Below are 16,934 nucleotides of genomic sequence, written 5' to 3' on the forward strand. Positions count from 1 at the left end.
ACTTACATATTAATTTTTCATTAGTTTAAATCATCCAATTTCGTCAAATGTTTTTCTTCAGGTCAAAAGAATATTAATTATTTTATTTTCATAAATTACGAAAACCACAGCTAAGCTTGAAAGTGCTCCGTAATAGTCACTGGTAACTGGCCTAATTATGTTTATATCACCGAATTAAGTGCGCGACTTCTACGAAGGATTCCCGAGTCCGTGCGAAACGAGTTGAACAATTTCCTGTTCCATTTCATGAAAGCTTCTCCATTTTCCGCTTCAATTTCGTGGAATAAACTTTTCATTGTCCTAATTAAGCTGTTAACTTCTTTCGGGTAAATGCACTTTTTACGTCGGACGTAAACTTTTCCGGCGTGCATTAATTTCTGTTGACTCCCTCAACGCGGAGGAAACCAAATTACCTGCTGCGAAATGACATGAGAAGTAATTACCACACTTAAGTGTTTGCTTTCGCTTTTTTTGACTCTCCACAAAAGTGCAGATAGCATTACAACACGCTTCTGACAGTCTGGAAGCTACGTGTTGCAATACAACACGAATCCCACACAACGCTTAAAGTTCACTAATCGAATGACATTTTATTGCCACCTCGAACGCCCTCATAACAGCACTCTAAGCAGTTCATTTGATTTACGATAGCATCCTTATAAATTCCACGAAATTACAGTTTGATGAAATTGTACAATAACCTAAGCCAGATTGCTGCTTTGCATTGGGGAAAATTGCATTCGCTTGTTAACCGTCGATCCTCGAACGCAAAGCATCCGTCCGTCAGTCTGTGATGAGGAAGAGGAGGAGGACTTTTCAGGGCAGAATTGAAAATCGACTACAAGTGTGTTTGTGTATGTACATTAGCTTCCTAAAATAATATTGCTTTTCTGCGAAAACAAAATCAAATGTTATTCGGCTTTTGTGTGCCTGGGAGAAACAGTGAAAAGCAGCGAGTGACTGCGAACTAAACAGTGTATGATTGAGTATGTACACACAGCTTAGTTACGTACGGGTTGTCGGTTTTCTTCGTCTTACAAAACTGAAAAGGAGTTCGTGGGAGGCTCATTGGGGACCGGTGGGGTGAAGAATGATGACGAAGGAGTTGCAATTGCTGGTAGAATTTCATTGTGTATTTACCTTTCTACGGTAGGATTCATTTGATTAGTTTTGTGCTGTTTTGCGGAAGCCGTTTTTCCAGCTGCCACTCGACGAGAGTCGTCGAGCGAGCAAACCGAGAGGAAGCTTTTCCCAAGAACTGACGACAATTTCGTTTCGGTGATGGCAATATGGCACACCACTTCTCGTATGTGAGCGCTATATTTGTTATGTTCTTGGGCGGTTTCTTTGCCCAAAGTCTTGCCGAACCGCTCCTCCGGTTCCGAACGGTTCGGCGCTGTGTGCATCTTGGGAGGTAATACAAAACTAGACGAGGGGACAATGAGAGCCGTTGGTTGGTTGGCTGAAAATTGGGATACGGAGCTTGTAAGAAAGCATTTCCAATGAATATTGCTTTTTCGTGTACGGGCTTCGGTTGTTCAACTGGTGCAAGTTGGATATAAACTTGCTAAAGTAACACGCCAACAGGATTTTGATTTCAATTGGTTCAGTTTTTAATTATTTTATGCTGAATTTATTGGCTTGAACATTTATCTTCCCAAAGGTATAGACTTATGGAATATCATTTATCCAAAGTATTCAAGCATGCATATCAAGCTGTTAACGACCTTGTGTGAAAGACCATCATTTGCATACTATATTGCTGCGTTTGCTACTGATCTAATATTATATATTAACAATGATATTAATATTCCACTTACGGTAGAATAATTAAGCCCGTTTTAGCATACACACTACGTTACGGTGCTTCTATGAGGTGATATATTTAGCAGCGACCGTCAGCCGCCAATTGCTGCTAAAGCAACCCTTCAATAGTGATGTTCAAACAAAACAACCGCTTTAACTCAGGTAAACGATGCTCACCGGTGCCACAGTGTCGTGCTGCTACGGGAATAAATTACAATTTAATTAATTTTACATTTCAATTGGCTTTCCGTGGATGTAGAGCATACTTTATGGATTGAAAAACGTCAGAAAATTATGCCTTTAGGTCGCCTCCACTAATTGTTGGTTGCAGTTTGCACATGCATGTACATAATTTGTACGCCAAAGATAAACCAAAATCAAACGGAAAAAAATTGTTCAGTGTAACAAAAACTGAGATTTGCGTAAATCGAAACTTCCGAGCATCCGAGCAATAACGCCAACCACTATTTCTGCCATTTACAATGTAAAATAAATCCGCAATAAAAAATATGCTTTACAGGCTTACATTAGCATTTATTTTTAGCGGGAAAAAACGGTGCGACTTTCCTCTCTCGTAACTAAATAGTAGGTACATATACCGCGAAGGATGCTCGCCGCTTGGCTTGCGCTACAACTAATTAGAGATTCGGGAAACGACTGTCGCCGGATTAACAAAACAAAATCGCAAAAAAAAACAAAAAAGAGCGCAAAAGAAAAACGTTTCCAAGCACAACAATAAGCTTCCTGAAAGTTAATTTAAAATTCCACCAGAAAGCCACGTTTATTCCTGAAACAAAACTGATAAGATTCTCTGGCTGTGAAACTTTCACTGAAATTTCGCTCGCTCGCCCCAGTTTGCCATTGTGTTGCCGCTAACCGACCTGACTATATTCGCGTTGCGTTGCAGTTAAAAGAAACTTTTCTGTACATGGCATGAAACGTGGCACTGGCGCACAATGGTTCACCGACAGAGTTTAGATGGGAAAAATTTCCACCATCAGGGAATCTTAGTAACATGGAAGTTATTATTGCATTCTTACGATGATTTTTATGACCGCAATTGCGCTTTAATCTATTGATTCGTTACTTTGTATTCCATGCACTACAAATATCAAATCTTCTACCTTGTTATACTTTCTTTTCCAAACCATTTTAGATCAGTGGAAAATATTATTTTAATCATCGCTTTCAGAATTCGTCTATCAAACGCTTAGCCAACTTCTAATTACTTATGAGGGTCATTCCATGATCTGTTGGGAGGACCGGAAGTTGCTTGATTCCAAAGAAGCTCCAGAGAAAAAATTTGTTAGAAGTCAATGCTTCCGGGTCAGCTGATTATAAGAATTTATAGTCTGATTTCCGTGATGTCTCGACAGTCCTTCCGATCGTCGCTTTAACAGAGTGCACCATCCGCTCCCATATTCCACCCATATGAGGGCGCTCCGAGTAGATGCAATGTTTGCATTGGTACACACCGGAGTGTGAGTTTCATTTCAGTCTTGAATCTGCTTCTGCTTGTTTTGAAAAGCGGTGTTGGCTGTGTCAAAAACACGTCTCTCATTGAAGTAAAACACTGGATTTTAAGCAGTTGCGTTCAGTATCGCTTGTCGGTGGTATGAAGATTCGCTTCGAGTTAATTTCTCGTAAAAATCTCGTAGTGATGGATAGAATGCAGGATCGAGTAATGGACTGGAAGACACAACGAGAGAATGTGTATTTTGAGGATAAATGGACGCTTCTAGAATTACTGCATCATTAACGAGCACACTAAAGTAGATCCCACGAAGAGAAGAAAGCATTCTATGCGCAATTGGGGCTCGCCCAAATCGTCAGGAAAACAGTGTATATACCGATGATCGAGCCGCATAGCCTGCACACCGACATGAATGATAACGGTCAGCGATGCATCAACTTTGCAGCTTCCCGAGGCCTGGTGATCCCCGCAAAGTTTTTCATAAAGCCACCCGGAGATCACCTAATAGCCACAAATGAAACACGAGCGACACCGCGACATGGTCGATAGGTGGAAGCGGTTCTTCGATGAGCATCTCAACGGCGTTATAACTGAAGGAAACGCAGCGGAAGTTAACCTAGGAGTGCCCACAAACAGCAGCGTGCCGACTCCCGATATCAAAGAAATCCAGCGGTCAGTTGAAGAATAATAGAACCGCCGGAAAGGGCCTACTCCCGGCAGAAATTTAGAAAAGTGGCCAAGAAGCGCTAGCACTGGACAATTCAAGGATTTGAGAGGAGGAGAAACTACCGGCGAAGTGGATGGAAGGTATGGTTTGTCACATCCACATGCGATTGGCTAGATTGCTGTAATTATCGGGGTATTACGCTGATTAACGTCACTTATAAGGTCCATCCCCAATAGCAAGAGAATTCATCGGGCAGTACCAGGCGAGCTTTATGGGGGCCCGTGCTACTACGTAAACGTGCCCACGTTTCATATTTTCGTGGATTTCAGGGCAACATATGATACAGTCTAGTCCAAACTGCTATGGGATATAATGCACGGACAAACTGACGAGGCTGATTAAAGCTACCTCGTAGCAAGTGACGTGTTACGTGTGTGTTTCGTGGACACTATCAATTCCTTTCGAATCGCGCAGAGGAATGCGGGTAGAGGATGGACCCTGTATGTTATTCAACACTGCTATTGAAGGTGTTAACCGGCGAGCGGACATCATAACAATCTTAAGCAAAAGTTTCTAACTCCTAACCTTTGCGGGCGACCTCGGCATCATCAATAGAAACCTAAAGACGACGGAGACAATCTTTGCCAGACTAGAAATGGAGGCTAGGAGGATTGGATTACAAATCAATGCGTCGGTAACCATGGTAGGAACAACACATTCGCCTGCCACATACAGTGCCTATTGACGAAGATGAATTGGAAGTGGTTGATGGGTTCGTATATTTGGGATCTCTTGTCACCGCAGATAATAATACGAGTAAGGAGATCTAACGACGCATTTAAGCTGGAAGTTGATCCTACTTTTCCCTCCGCAAGACGTTTCGATCCAGGAGCATACGCTGCCGCACAAAGCTGACAATGTACAAAACGCTAATCAAACCGGTAGTCCTCTACGGATTTGTGAATGTAACTTTGCTTACAGAACACACACGTGCACTTGTCATATTTGAATGAAATTTATTGCGGAATATTTTTGGTGGAATACAAACCGAAAGCGGAGAGTGACGGAAGCGTGTGAAACATGTGCTGCAGACACTAGTCGGAAAGTTTTCCATCGTGCATCTGGTGAAAGGTGGTAGACTACGGTGGGCCGGCCACGTAGCAAGAATGCCGGACGGCTGTGTAGTGAAATCCGTTCTCTTTAAGAACTCCACCGACACCAGGAATAGAGGGGCCCAACGTGCAAGATGGCTCGACCAGGTTGAAGCCGACTTACGTATGTCGAGTCGCTCAACGAATTGGCGAGGAGTAGCCCAGGACCGAATACAGGTGAAAAGAAATTTTTAATACGGCAAGAGCCCCTCGGCTTTATGCCGTTAGAAGTAAGAAATATATAGAATAGTTAGAAGTAAGAATTTTGTGGCAGTAAGGTTTGTCTATTTTCATAGTAAAACCAAATTGTCCGTTAGTTTTGGTAACTGACAATCAATTTATGGCGTTAACACCAGTTTACCAAAAAATTTAGTACCTGTTTGTAAATGAGACCAGTCTGAAACATCTCGTCGCAAAATACAGTTTTTGGTCATCAACGAAATAAGTTTACAGCCATCGTCGAGCAAACACACAATAACGTTGAAAAAATAACAACCCGTTGCTTCCTTGAGGTACTTCACTCAAGTTGCCAATCGGTGAAGAAATGCTCGTTCCCAATTTTACGTGTAGTATTCAGTTGATACATTCAATTAAGCTATCTGGGATTCCAAGAAGTCGTATTTTTTGCAATTCTATCGAAGGCTACTTTGCTATCAGTATAAATCATATCAACCTGCCCAGTTAGCACCAACTCGTATACCAATGTACGAAAATTATAGTGAATATCTCTTAACAAATTCGAAACCGTAACTAAAGCTTGATAAAGTGGGACGAAGTATATTTTCTATCGTATATAATGATAATGATTGACATACATACGATTTTCAGCACAAAATTGTTTAATAGTACGAATCGAGTCGCACTTAATCGGATATTATCGTATTTAAATACTAATATAGTCGTTACGCTTCAAATTATTTCTAATCGCGTATATCGCTTCCAATTATTCATGTCCCTAAAGCTGGCAGTACAAAGTTAGCAGAACATTAGTAGCAACATTCAGTTAATTGATGCTCAATTAATGCTAATTAATGCTTCTAACGACGAATTTAATGCTCCATTGTTTCATAGGAAAAAACAATGCACTGCTAGCTTTAGATAAAGTTAGCAGGACAAAGTTCGGAAATGGCACTTCCGGTGCAGATAGAGCTACCCAAGTACGACCATCATTTAATGCTCATTTAATGCTCCAAGAAAAACATAACTTCGATAACTTTGGACGTCATTTTCCATGAAAAATTGAGCATAAAATAAAATGCACTGCTAGCTTTAGATAAAGTTAGCAGGACAAAGTTCGGAAAAAGCACTTCCGGTGCAGATAGAGCTACCCAAGTACGACCATCATTTAATGCTCATTTAATGCTCCAGGAAAAACATAACTTCGATAACTTTGGACGTCATTTTCCATGAAAAATTGAGCAAAAAAGAAAATGTACTGCTAGCTTTAGATAAAGTTAGCAGGACAAAGTTCGGAAATGGCACTTCCGGTGCAGATAGAGCTACCCAAGTACGACCATCATTTAATGCTCATTTAATGCTCCAGGAAAAACATAACTTCGATAACTTTGGACGTCATTTTCCATGAAAAATTGAGCATAAAAGAAAATGCACTGCTAGCTTTAGATAAAGTTAGCAGGACAAAGTTCGGAAATGGCACTTCCGGTGCAGATAGAGCTACCCAAGTACGACCATCATTTAATGCTCATTTAATGCTCCAGGAAAAACATAACTTCGATAACTTTGGACGTCATTTTCCATGCAAAATTGAGCAAAAAAGAAAATGCACTGCTAGCTTTAGATAAAGTTAGCAGGACAAAGTTGGACAGAACTGCCGGGTTCTGGGAAAATTCAGACAAACAAAGCAAAAATCGCATGTATAGCAAATTTAAAAAATAAAAAAAAAATGCTTCCCCGCGTCTGGGCAGGGATTCGAAACTATGTCATGTCGCATGCTCTGCAGCTAGTGTAGCCAGTGAACCGTTGACGCACTTATGTAACTGCGTGCAGAATGCGTATTTAATTTAGGTCTGTCAGTTCGAGAAGTGAATTTGTGCGTACCATCGGCAACAGTGAGTTTAGATTTCGCGCTTATTTTTCGCTGCGTCTATGCAACATGTAGGGGAACAGGTGCTAAAATGCCATGTCGGAACAAAACGCGCCACTGTAATAAATTTTTCATTTTTTGTATGATTTATGTAATACAGGAAACTTTTATGATACACACGAGTTAATAATGAGAAATAGAAGCGAATAGCACCATAATTACTGTTGAAAAGTGTATAGATATGCGTATAATATTGCAGTGGCGCGTTTTTCCCCAACAGGGAATTTTATCCAGAATTCCCCTACTAATTTTTGTATGCTTGGCGACACTCTTGGTTGTAGGGTAGGTGGGGGTGATTCTGACTATGATGTGATTTTAATTTTTTTTTCTCGAAAAGTCTAGCAGTTTGTCTGGTTTCTCACCAAACTCTACTCGTTCGTTGTCTAGTTGTACCATAACTAACGTTAACTAACATATTGTGCTTTGCTTCGACAGTGTCGTAAATAAATCACCTTCCTAAGTGTATTGCTGATGTTAGTTTGCCCTCTGATGTTTTAATATTTTTACAGTTTTGCCCCAGTCTCGAGAAACAAAAAGTGGAAAGTTGTTTTCAAGACACCGCATGTTTTACGTAGGACTACGCAACGTTGATGTAAGTTTACGTGAAAACATAGGTAATTCTCATCCATCACATTTTTCATGTAACATATACGTAAATTATTGGTAACGCGCACTCATACTAACCAGTTTACGTGCGATCCCGGTAGATTTTATCAACGTTCCCATTAACTAGTACATGAAGTTCATGTAAGTTGCTGTACAGAAGTTTACATAATTTTTCACGTGGATGCGATGTGTCGATTTTTTTGAGTGCAGACGATCACGAGGTGGTCGATAGGTGGAAGCAGTTCTTCGATAAACATCTCAAAGGCGATATAATAGAAGGAGACGGAACGAAAGTTCACCTAGGAATACCTACAAACGATAACACAGTACCGACTCCTCATCTCGAAGAGGCTCGGTGAGAAATTGGTCAGCTGAAGAACAACAGAACCACCGGAAAGGCCCGACTTGCTTCATAATTCTGCAATAATAGCCAAGAATCGCTAACTTCACGTCACTGGATAATTTCAAGGATTTGTGAGGAGGAAAAAATCAGAGAGGTTGAGTACAAGACATGACCGCATATAGGTGACGTAGGACTACGTAAGTCTATTTGATTTGATGAAATCGAAAAATTGTTATGTTAAAATGGTTTGGTTGTGCTGCAGGTTGGAAAATCTAAATTTTTGCAAGTCGATAATTGTTTACAGCGTTTTATTCATTCTCATGATATAAACTACTAAATACTAAATAAGTTAAAATTGTTTGCAAAATGTTTTGTACCTTACTGCCTTATACTGAGTTGACAGTCAAATAAACATTTGCGTCACTACGGGTCCCTCTTGCCTTGTCTTGTCCATCATTTTCGAAAGAAAATAATCTAAATGTAAAGAATTGCCAGCAACTAACTGATGCAAAGCAGCAGAGATGCCAATGTTCCTGATTTTTCAGGATTATCCAGATTTTTTAGTGTATTTCCTGATATCCTGACAAGTCGCTCTTTTATCCTGATTTTGGGAAAAAAAATACTGATTTTTCCTGATTTTTATACATTTGAACTAAAAACCTGTAGAAACTTAACCCACGCTTCTCTACTCTCCAGCGTTATGCTCTAAAGGAGTTTATCTTTATTTTTCTATAACTCTTTACTTTGTAATCACTTTCCTTTAGTTGCCGAAATTCAACCCTGCGAAGATGAAACTAGAAACGTCAATGTCGTCCTAACCCACGATTACTCGCGACGTTGTATGTTGTACAACACCTGTGAACCGTTAACTTTAACTCGGTATAGGAATCTATCTCGGAACTCTGACAATAAACAAAATCACTGTTTTCAGTCAGGTTCATCTGCAGACCAAGATCTTTCAATCGATAGACAAGGTTTAATAAATTTTTCGTCATGTGGCGTTAGTATACGAGTGAATTTCGTTCTGTTTTACCTTGTCTATGAATCAATGTTGGCGCAAGTGACGAAAGGTTAAGGACGTCCATTTTCATTCCCAATTTCATGTATTTGCGACTGTGGTAGATAGTCAATGCATAAGCAGCAATGTGAGAGAATTTTTAGTATGAAAATTTGTACATATTGCTTTCCTAAAAAAATTGAAACAAAAATCCTGAATTATCCTGATTTTTATTTCCTTTGCATCCTGAGTTCTGAGAAAAAATGTTGGCATCTCTGCAAAGCAGCAAATGAAACGTTTAAAACTATTTTCGGATAAGAGAGTTACCGATTTTCCTCACTTTGAGAATTCTGTGTCATGTCATATGCACAAATGCCAGACAACAGTTTGGAACAAATTCTTGCAGTGCCTACACAGAGAACAGACTACCAGGTAATTGTCAAAAAGTGTGTAAAAGGTTTTTAAGTAATCTACGAGTAATCCTTCAATAGAGCACCCCTTGAGCAGTAAGTGGCAAACTAAATCTTGATGTCGCTGCGATCGCTGCTATGTAACTCCAGCACAAAGAAATACTGATAAAGGCACATGGATATTTTTTATGCGTTTGGCAAACTATTTCTGGAGGGCGCTACCGACAGATTTTACACACAAAAAACCGATTACTTCCTTCGAGCTTGTTAATCTGTTCTCTGTGGTGCCTATATGGATACAATCTGGCAAAAGGAAAGTATGACCGTTCACTTTTCGAGGACGTTTTACCTTCAGGACATCAATTTGGACTAATTTCAAACTTAAATGTTAAAGGCGGTTGAAGAAAAGGGGTCGTTTTATACTTTAAGAAAATTATTTACCTTCAGCACATCACGTTGGACTAGGTTTAATGCTGAAACGATAAAATCGATTGAAGAAGAGGGGTGGTTTTGCACTCTGAGGTACAGATATCAAATTGGTATAGGTTTAAGCGACGTAAAGAATCTTCAACCTATTGGAACGAGGAGTTTCTGTCACTTTGTTGCAAAAAACACGTGCAAACCATGATGACGTTTTTTCTTCGACCAATCAGGTAGGGAGGATTTATAGTTGGACAATGCTTCATAATTTTCAGTTTTTCAATAGTGTACACTTACGAAATAATAGTGTTCTTCATTTGAGCCAATTCTTAGAAGATGTTCCGATCAATTGGTACAAAAATATTGAAAATCGATTGGGAAACCGCTATACTATTAGCACAGACAAACAGACGAGACATTCGCGAAAATTCCATCGTCCAATAAAAAACCACTCATTTTTCAAAAAAGCATGTTTCGCAATATGACCACACCGCGGCGCGCGAGTTTTGCTTCGAGATTTCAGTATAAAACCATACAAATGTAAAAACCCTACAGCATAAAACCGTGCAAATGCAAGCTACTCCGCGACATGCATAACAGAGGGTGCTAGTGTGCAAGCAAAATGTGTAGGACGATGGTTTTTAAAGGATTTTCTTTTATGTGTCATGTCAGTTCGTCAGTGCTATTAGCGTTCAAAACCTGACCACTTTTCGAGAATGATTTTTTGGAATGACACCCTTCCCAGCCAAAGCTTGCCGTAAGACGTAGTCCTACGTCAAAACTACTGGAGGAGTAGAAGAAAGGTGTAGTTTGTCCCATTGACAAAAAGAGCGATCGGCTAGATTGCTGTAACTGCGGCATTACGCTGGTCAACGTCGCCTACAGGATCTTGCTCAAAACATTAAATTGTTTGATTTTGTTACGTCGTCTATCCTCAATAGGAAAAGAGTCCGTAGAGTAGTATCAGGCGCGCTTTATGGAGGCCCGTACTCTTTCGGATCAAATGTTTCACTCGCCGCCAAACCCCCAGAAATGTTGGAAGCGTAACGTGCCCACGTATCATATTTTCGTGGATTTCAGGGCAGCATACGATACAGTCGAGCGCGAAAAACTCTGGCAGATAATGTACGAGAACGGTTTTCCGGACAAACTGACGCAGTTGATCAAAGCTACCCTGGAGCAAGTGACGTGCTACGTGTCAAAATCCCAGCAAATGCCATAGGAAATAGTTGCCGCTTAGTTTACACCGATGACTTACAGATTTATTAGATTCAGATTCGTTTAACCATTTTAAAAAGACAAATAAAATCACCGAATGCAGCGATTAAATTGTTTAAATAGCTAGAATTAAGCATTGTTTTGAAACTGGTGCTGGCTAGGTATAAAATAGAAACAGACTCAAGAACTATTGTTCCAACCCTACTAGGTCGCTACTATCGCTATTCATTTACGGAATAGATCCAATCAATTCATAGAAATGACTGAAATTTTTTGAGGATTGAACGAATACAATGTTACTGCTTTGATAATTGTAACATACAACACATGAGCATGATTTCATGAAGAATAGTATTATTACATGTATGGATTACTTGCAATTATTGCTACAAAGAGACTTACGTAGTCTTACGTTAACGATGTGTAATGGGTTGTACACAACCTCTCAGATTTTTGGTATGATGTTAGTTCTCATCTAGTCAATTACCACAAATCAACTTAATTGGCTTACCAAACCGGTGATTAGAGGGTTCAACGCACACCAGCTTACCAATGAAATAGGCCTAAAACTTATCGACTTTGCCACTTCCAAGAATATAGCCGTATGAAGTATTTTTTCTAGCAGACAATCCTACACAAGTACTCCTGGAGGTAACCAAATCAGATAGAATCACAGATCGACCACGTTTTGATCGACGGCCGGTACTTCTCAGACTCTTTCGACGTCAGATGGTATCGAAGCGCCCTACGCTGATTCGGACCACCGATGGGTAAGTGATGGTTAAGATGCGCCCTAAAATCTCCGGTACAGCTTTCGGTACCGACGCCAGTCTCGGTTAGATCTCGCGCGACTGAACCAGCCAGACGTCGCCGTAAACTACGCGCATTCACTCGAAGCTGCGCTGCCGGAGGAGGACGAGTTGGACGGAGCCCCTCTCGAGGACTCGAGGACACCATCAAAACAGCCATCAGCAGTGTAGCGGCGTACACTATTAGGCATCTGGCTCGGAATCAGCGGAACGATTGATTTGACGATGAATGGAGGAGGGTGATGGATGAGGATAACGCTGCGTGGGCAGCCAAGATGCGCAGTGCCACACGTCAGAACATGGTAAGACACAAACAGAAGATGTAGCGAAACCAAATCTTCTGGGAGAAAAAGCGCTACCCGGAAGAGGAGGAATATGTAGAGATGGAGCTGCTACATTGTTCTCAAGAAACGCGAATGCGAAGTGACCGATAGGTGGAAGCAGCACCTGAATGGCGTCCAGGCGGAGAACCATGGCGGTGGGAAAAGCGATTTCGACGATGCAACAAACGGGAAAGAGGTGTCAGCCCAACGATAAGCGAAGATAAGGAGGCCATCATGCAGCTAAAGAACAAGTCAGCTGGGAAAGATGGCATCGGAGCGGAGTGTATTAAAATGGAACCAGAAAAGCTGGTCGTTTGTATGCACCGGCTTATTGTTAGAATTTGGAATACGGAATAGTTACCGGAGAAGTGGAAAGATGGGGTTATCTGCCCGATCTAGAAAAAGGGAGGCAAGTTGGACTGTGACAACTGATTAAATCGGATCCGATTAGAAATTGCGCTTCGATCAGAACACAACGTATGCTATAACACAGGTCGATCGGGACGTTTCGGAACGGGCCCGATCGAAATGTAGAATCGAGGCGATTATCGGCAGAATATCTGTGGCGGTGGGTGAACAGTACACCAGACTAAAGCACGGAGCTAGTGATGTCCGTTAATCGTTCGATTAATTCAACTAATCGAATAACACATGGAATATTCGAATAACTTTTAATCGAATACTGCCAGCACGAGTAGTTAATTAATCGAATAGTTCAATGAGTATGAATAATGCCCGAACAATGCTGTTTAATAGTTCATAATCGTTCGATTAATCGAATCAAAGAAATATTCGAATATTTTTAATCGAACACCACTGACACGAATAATTGAATTAATCGATTAGTGCAGACAACGCGGCACCGAGCCGTACTGACGCAGATTGGACAGTAGTATAATAATCGATGGCGATGAGTTTGAGGTAGTCGACGAATTTGTCTACCTTGGTTTACTGGTAATGGAGGACAATGATACCAGCCGTGAGATTCGGAGGCGTATAATCAGCGGAAGTCTTATTTTGAAGCAATTGCGGTCGAGCAGACTAAGTCCCCGTACAAAGTACACCCTCTACAAGACGCTCATTAGACCGGTTGTTCTCTAAGGGCATGAAATATGTACAATGCTCGAGGAGAATCTGCAAGTGCTCGGAGTTTTCGAACGACGAGTGGTAAGATCGATCTTTGGCGGCGTACAGGAGAACGGAGTATGGAGGCGGCGGATGAACCATGAACTCGCACAAGTCTATGGCGAACCCAGTATCTAAAAGGTGGCTAAAGCTGGAGGGATACGATGGGCAGGGCATGTAGCAAGAATGCTGGACATCTGCCCTGCAAAGATGATTTTCGCCTCAAAGTCGGTAGAAACATGGCGACCGGCAGCGCAGCGAGCAAGATGTTTAGATGGTGTCCGAGGAATTGGGGAACGGTAGCCCACAACCGAGTTATATGGAAAAACCTTGTTCAACAGGCTTTGTCTAAAGACAGCAAACCACTCAAGTTAGTAAGTAAACATGGTGAGGAATCGCAACAGGTTTTGACGGAGGACTACGTCTTTGATTTCTATATTGGGGTGCACTTTAGAAAAACGAAAAGGGAACATGTAACGAAAGGTGGTTATAGTTTGACGCTTATAACCAGGGAAGGCACAATCACTTTGACACAATTGTCAATGAGACTGTAGCATCTCAGTCACGCAGAATTTGAAAAAGTTATGTATCGGACGATTGAATAACTAGTTATTACCTACAACTTTTCTGAATAAAGTATTGCTGTATCTTTTCTATTTGTGGTGCTACAATGCTAGTACCTCTTTAGTGACTAAGTAAACGTTCATTTAGTCACTAATGAGTTACTAGCATTGTAGCACCGTAACTACAAAAGATACAGGAAAACTTTATTCAGCAAAATTGTAGATAATAACTAATTCTATAAATAATAAAATTTAGTCAAATTTTGCTTGGCTGAGACGGTACTGTCAAATGAATGTGAATTGAGTCAAAGTGATCGTGCAATCCCTGCTTCCCTCCAGTCCCCTCTCGACCTAACAGAATTTCATAGGATAGCTATACACCTTCATTCTTGTTTACGGCCGTATCCTGCTTTCGTACGAATAGTTTACTTCGAACGAATCGGGAAGCACTATTCTCATATTCGAATGAACAAAAGGAAGGGGCGTTCGAACGTTCGAATTGATTTGAACGAAAACAAGAATCCGAGTCGGCTTAACTTTCGAACGAATGTCATTCGTACGAAAACAAGAATAAGGGTGATAAACTTAGACCAATTCGATGTCGGTGTTATGAAAGTGTCCCAGAAAAAGTGACAAGTCTCTTCTTTCCAGCAAGACTTCGTAGGACCACGACAAACCTAGTCCAACTTGATGTCCTGAAAGTGAACGGTTATAAAATAGTCTGCGACCAACCTTATTCGCCCGATTGTATTCATATACTGAAAGTATTTAACTGATTACTGATGTCTTAGGTATATGAAAAAGGGATTGTGGGAATATTCATGCATGTGACGTGATGTAGCAATTTTTAAAGTCTGTCTGATCCGAAAACAGAGTTTACTCAAAGAGGCACAAAAGCCCAGTATCTTTTACATCGACATACAATAAAAATATATAGTACAAAATAAGTAAAAAACTAAACTTGAATCAGTAAATTTAAAATTGCACAAAAAAGTAGCTAAAAGTCCATGCTATTTCCGCGACGATTGTTCTCCAAGGCCATACGTCGAACTGGCTCGTGAAGTCCATAGTTAGTGCGGTGCGAATCGACGCATAGGAACTGTCGGTTCCGTTGAGGCCGAAGAGGACAGTATAACTGAAGCTGCGACAGAACAGCAGGACAGTCAAGAACACCCAACAGTATCTTATGAGCGTCTTAGCAGACAAAGTTCTTCATAAGGCGGAAGAGCATCAGGGGTTCTCCAGGTTATATATCAACTATTTGTAAGGAAATTGACGAAAGTGAACCAGTGGTAAATGATAACCCAGATTATTTATTTATTTTTTTTCGTTCAACCACAAGTTGTGCGTTTGTTTGAAGCTAGTTACCTAAAGTTAACTAGTGCTACAAGTCACACAAAAATTTTCATAATGCGACATCGTAGCTAATCACCATAAAAACTACAAGGTATACAGCCCTAAGGGTTGTACGAAAGGGTGACGTAGGACTATATCAGATCATTAGATCAAAGACTAATGTAATCTGCATTTCAGGCATATGTATGTTTATAAGAATCTGTGAGTGCCATTAAGAGAAAAAGTGAAATATTCAGATTCAATTCTTCATTGAAAGCAATGGTGGCTTTGACAATACGTGGACGGGGGTTCATAAGTACAACGCCTGCAACCATTGAGATATAGAAATTTCCTTTAAAAATCACTTGTGTGCATAAAGGTTGAAAGAGTAATGAATGACCAGCCCACAGATTATTGTATTAAATATGATTATGCGTAGCTTGAAATGTTCCAATAATCTTACTTTAACTCCCTTGTGGCCTTTAAAAGGGCCATTGGTTACAAGTAACATTAACCTTTACGTCCCCGACATCAAAAATGATGGTACTTGCAGTTACACTTTTGGCTCTATCTGCACTTATTTTCATTCGATTTTTATTCAATTAGTCTTAAAAGAACCACATTAGATTGGCTTTAATAAAAAAATAAGGTAATAAATTATGGTTCCCTTTTCCCGGAGATATTCTAGATCGCAGTGGGATTTGTTTGACGTCATACGTAGCATGAGATATAAAACTCTGAAATCTGCTTAACCGAGTACGCAAAAGTTATACATTTCATTTGTAGTCAATAAGAATGAATCTTACACTATCCTGTTGAGCGCAAGTTCATGTCCCACACTCCGGAACATCCGGTATGGGTTCTACCGGAACTGAAAATTGACCGTTTTAAATTCTCTTCAGTAATATGACAAATGGGGTATCAAACCAAAGGATTTTTTATCGCAAGTTCTTGGGTGGACTTTAGGATGCATTTTGAGCCGATCTGGACATTCCGGAACATCCGGTACCGGTTCTACCGGAGCTCAAAATTGGCCGTTTTGAGAGAATTCAAAACGGCCAATTTTCAGTTCCGGTAGAACCCATACCGGATGTTCCGGAGTGTGGAACATTAACTTGCGCTCTACAGGATAATGTAACATTCATTCTTATTGACCACAAATGAAATGGATAACTTTTGGGCACTCTGTTAAGCAGATTTATAGTATTATTTCACATGCTACTTATGACGTCAAAATAAATCCCACTGCGATCTGGAATATCTCCGGGAAAATGGAACCAAAATTTATTACCTTATTTTTTCATTAAAGGCCAATCTATTGTGATTCTTTTAAGACTAATAGCATAAAAACCAAATGAAAATAAGTGGAGATAGAGCCAAAAGTGTAACTGCAAGTACCATCATTTTTGAAGTCGGGAACGTAAAGGTTAAAGCCAAAACACGTTCATCGTAAATATGACGTGCCATTCGAATGTCCTTCTCTTTTAACATGAATGGCAACAGGCACGTAAGTTAGCGGCGTCGATTCACTATCTTTTGCTTCGAGAATATTTAACTATTTACTTTCACACCTTACCGCTTGT

Source organism: Sabethes cyaneus, chromosome 3 (genome assembly GCF_943734655.1).
Source record: "Sabethes cyaneus chromosome 3, idSabCyanKW18_F2, whole genome shotgun sequence".
In the NCBI taxonomy this organism is placed as follows: domain Eukaryota; kingdom Metazoa; phylum Arthropoda; class Insecta; order Diptera; family Culicidae; genus Sabethes; species Sabethes cyaneus.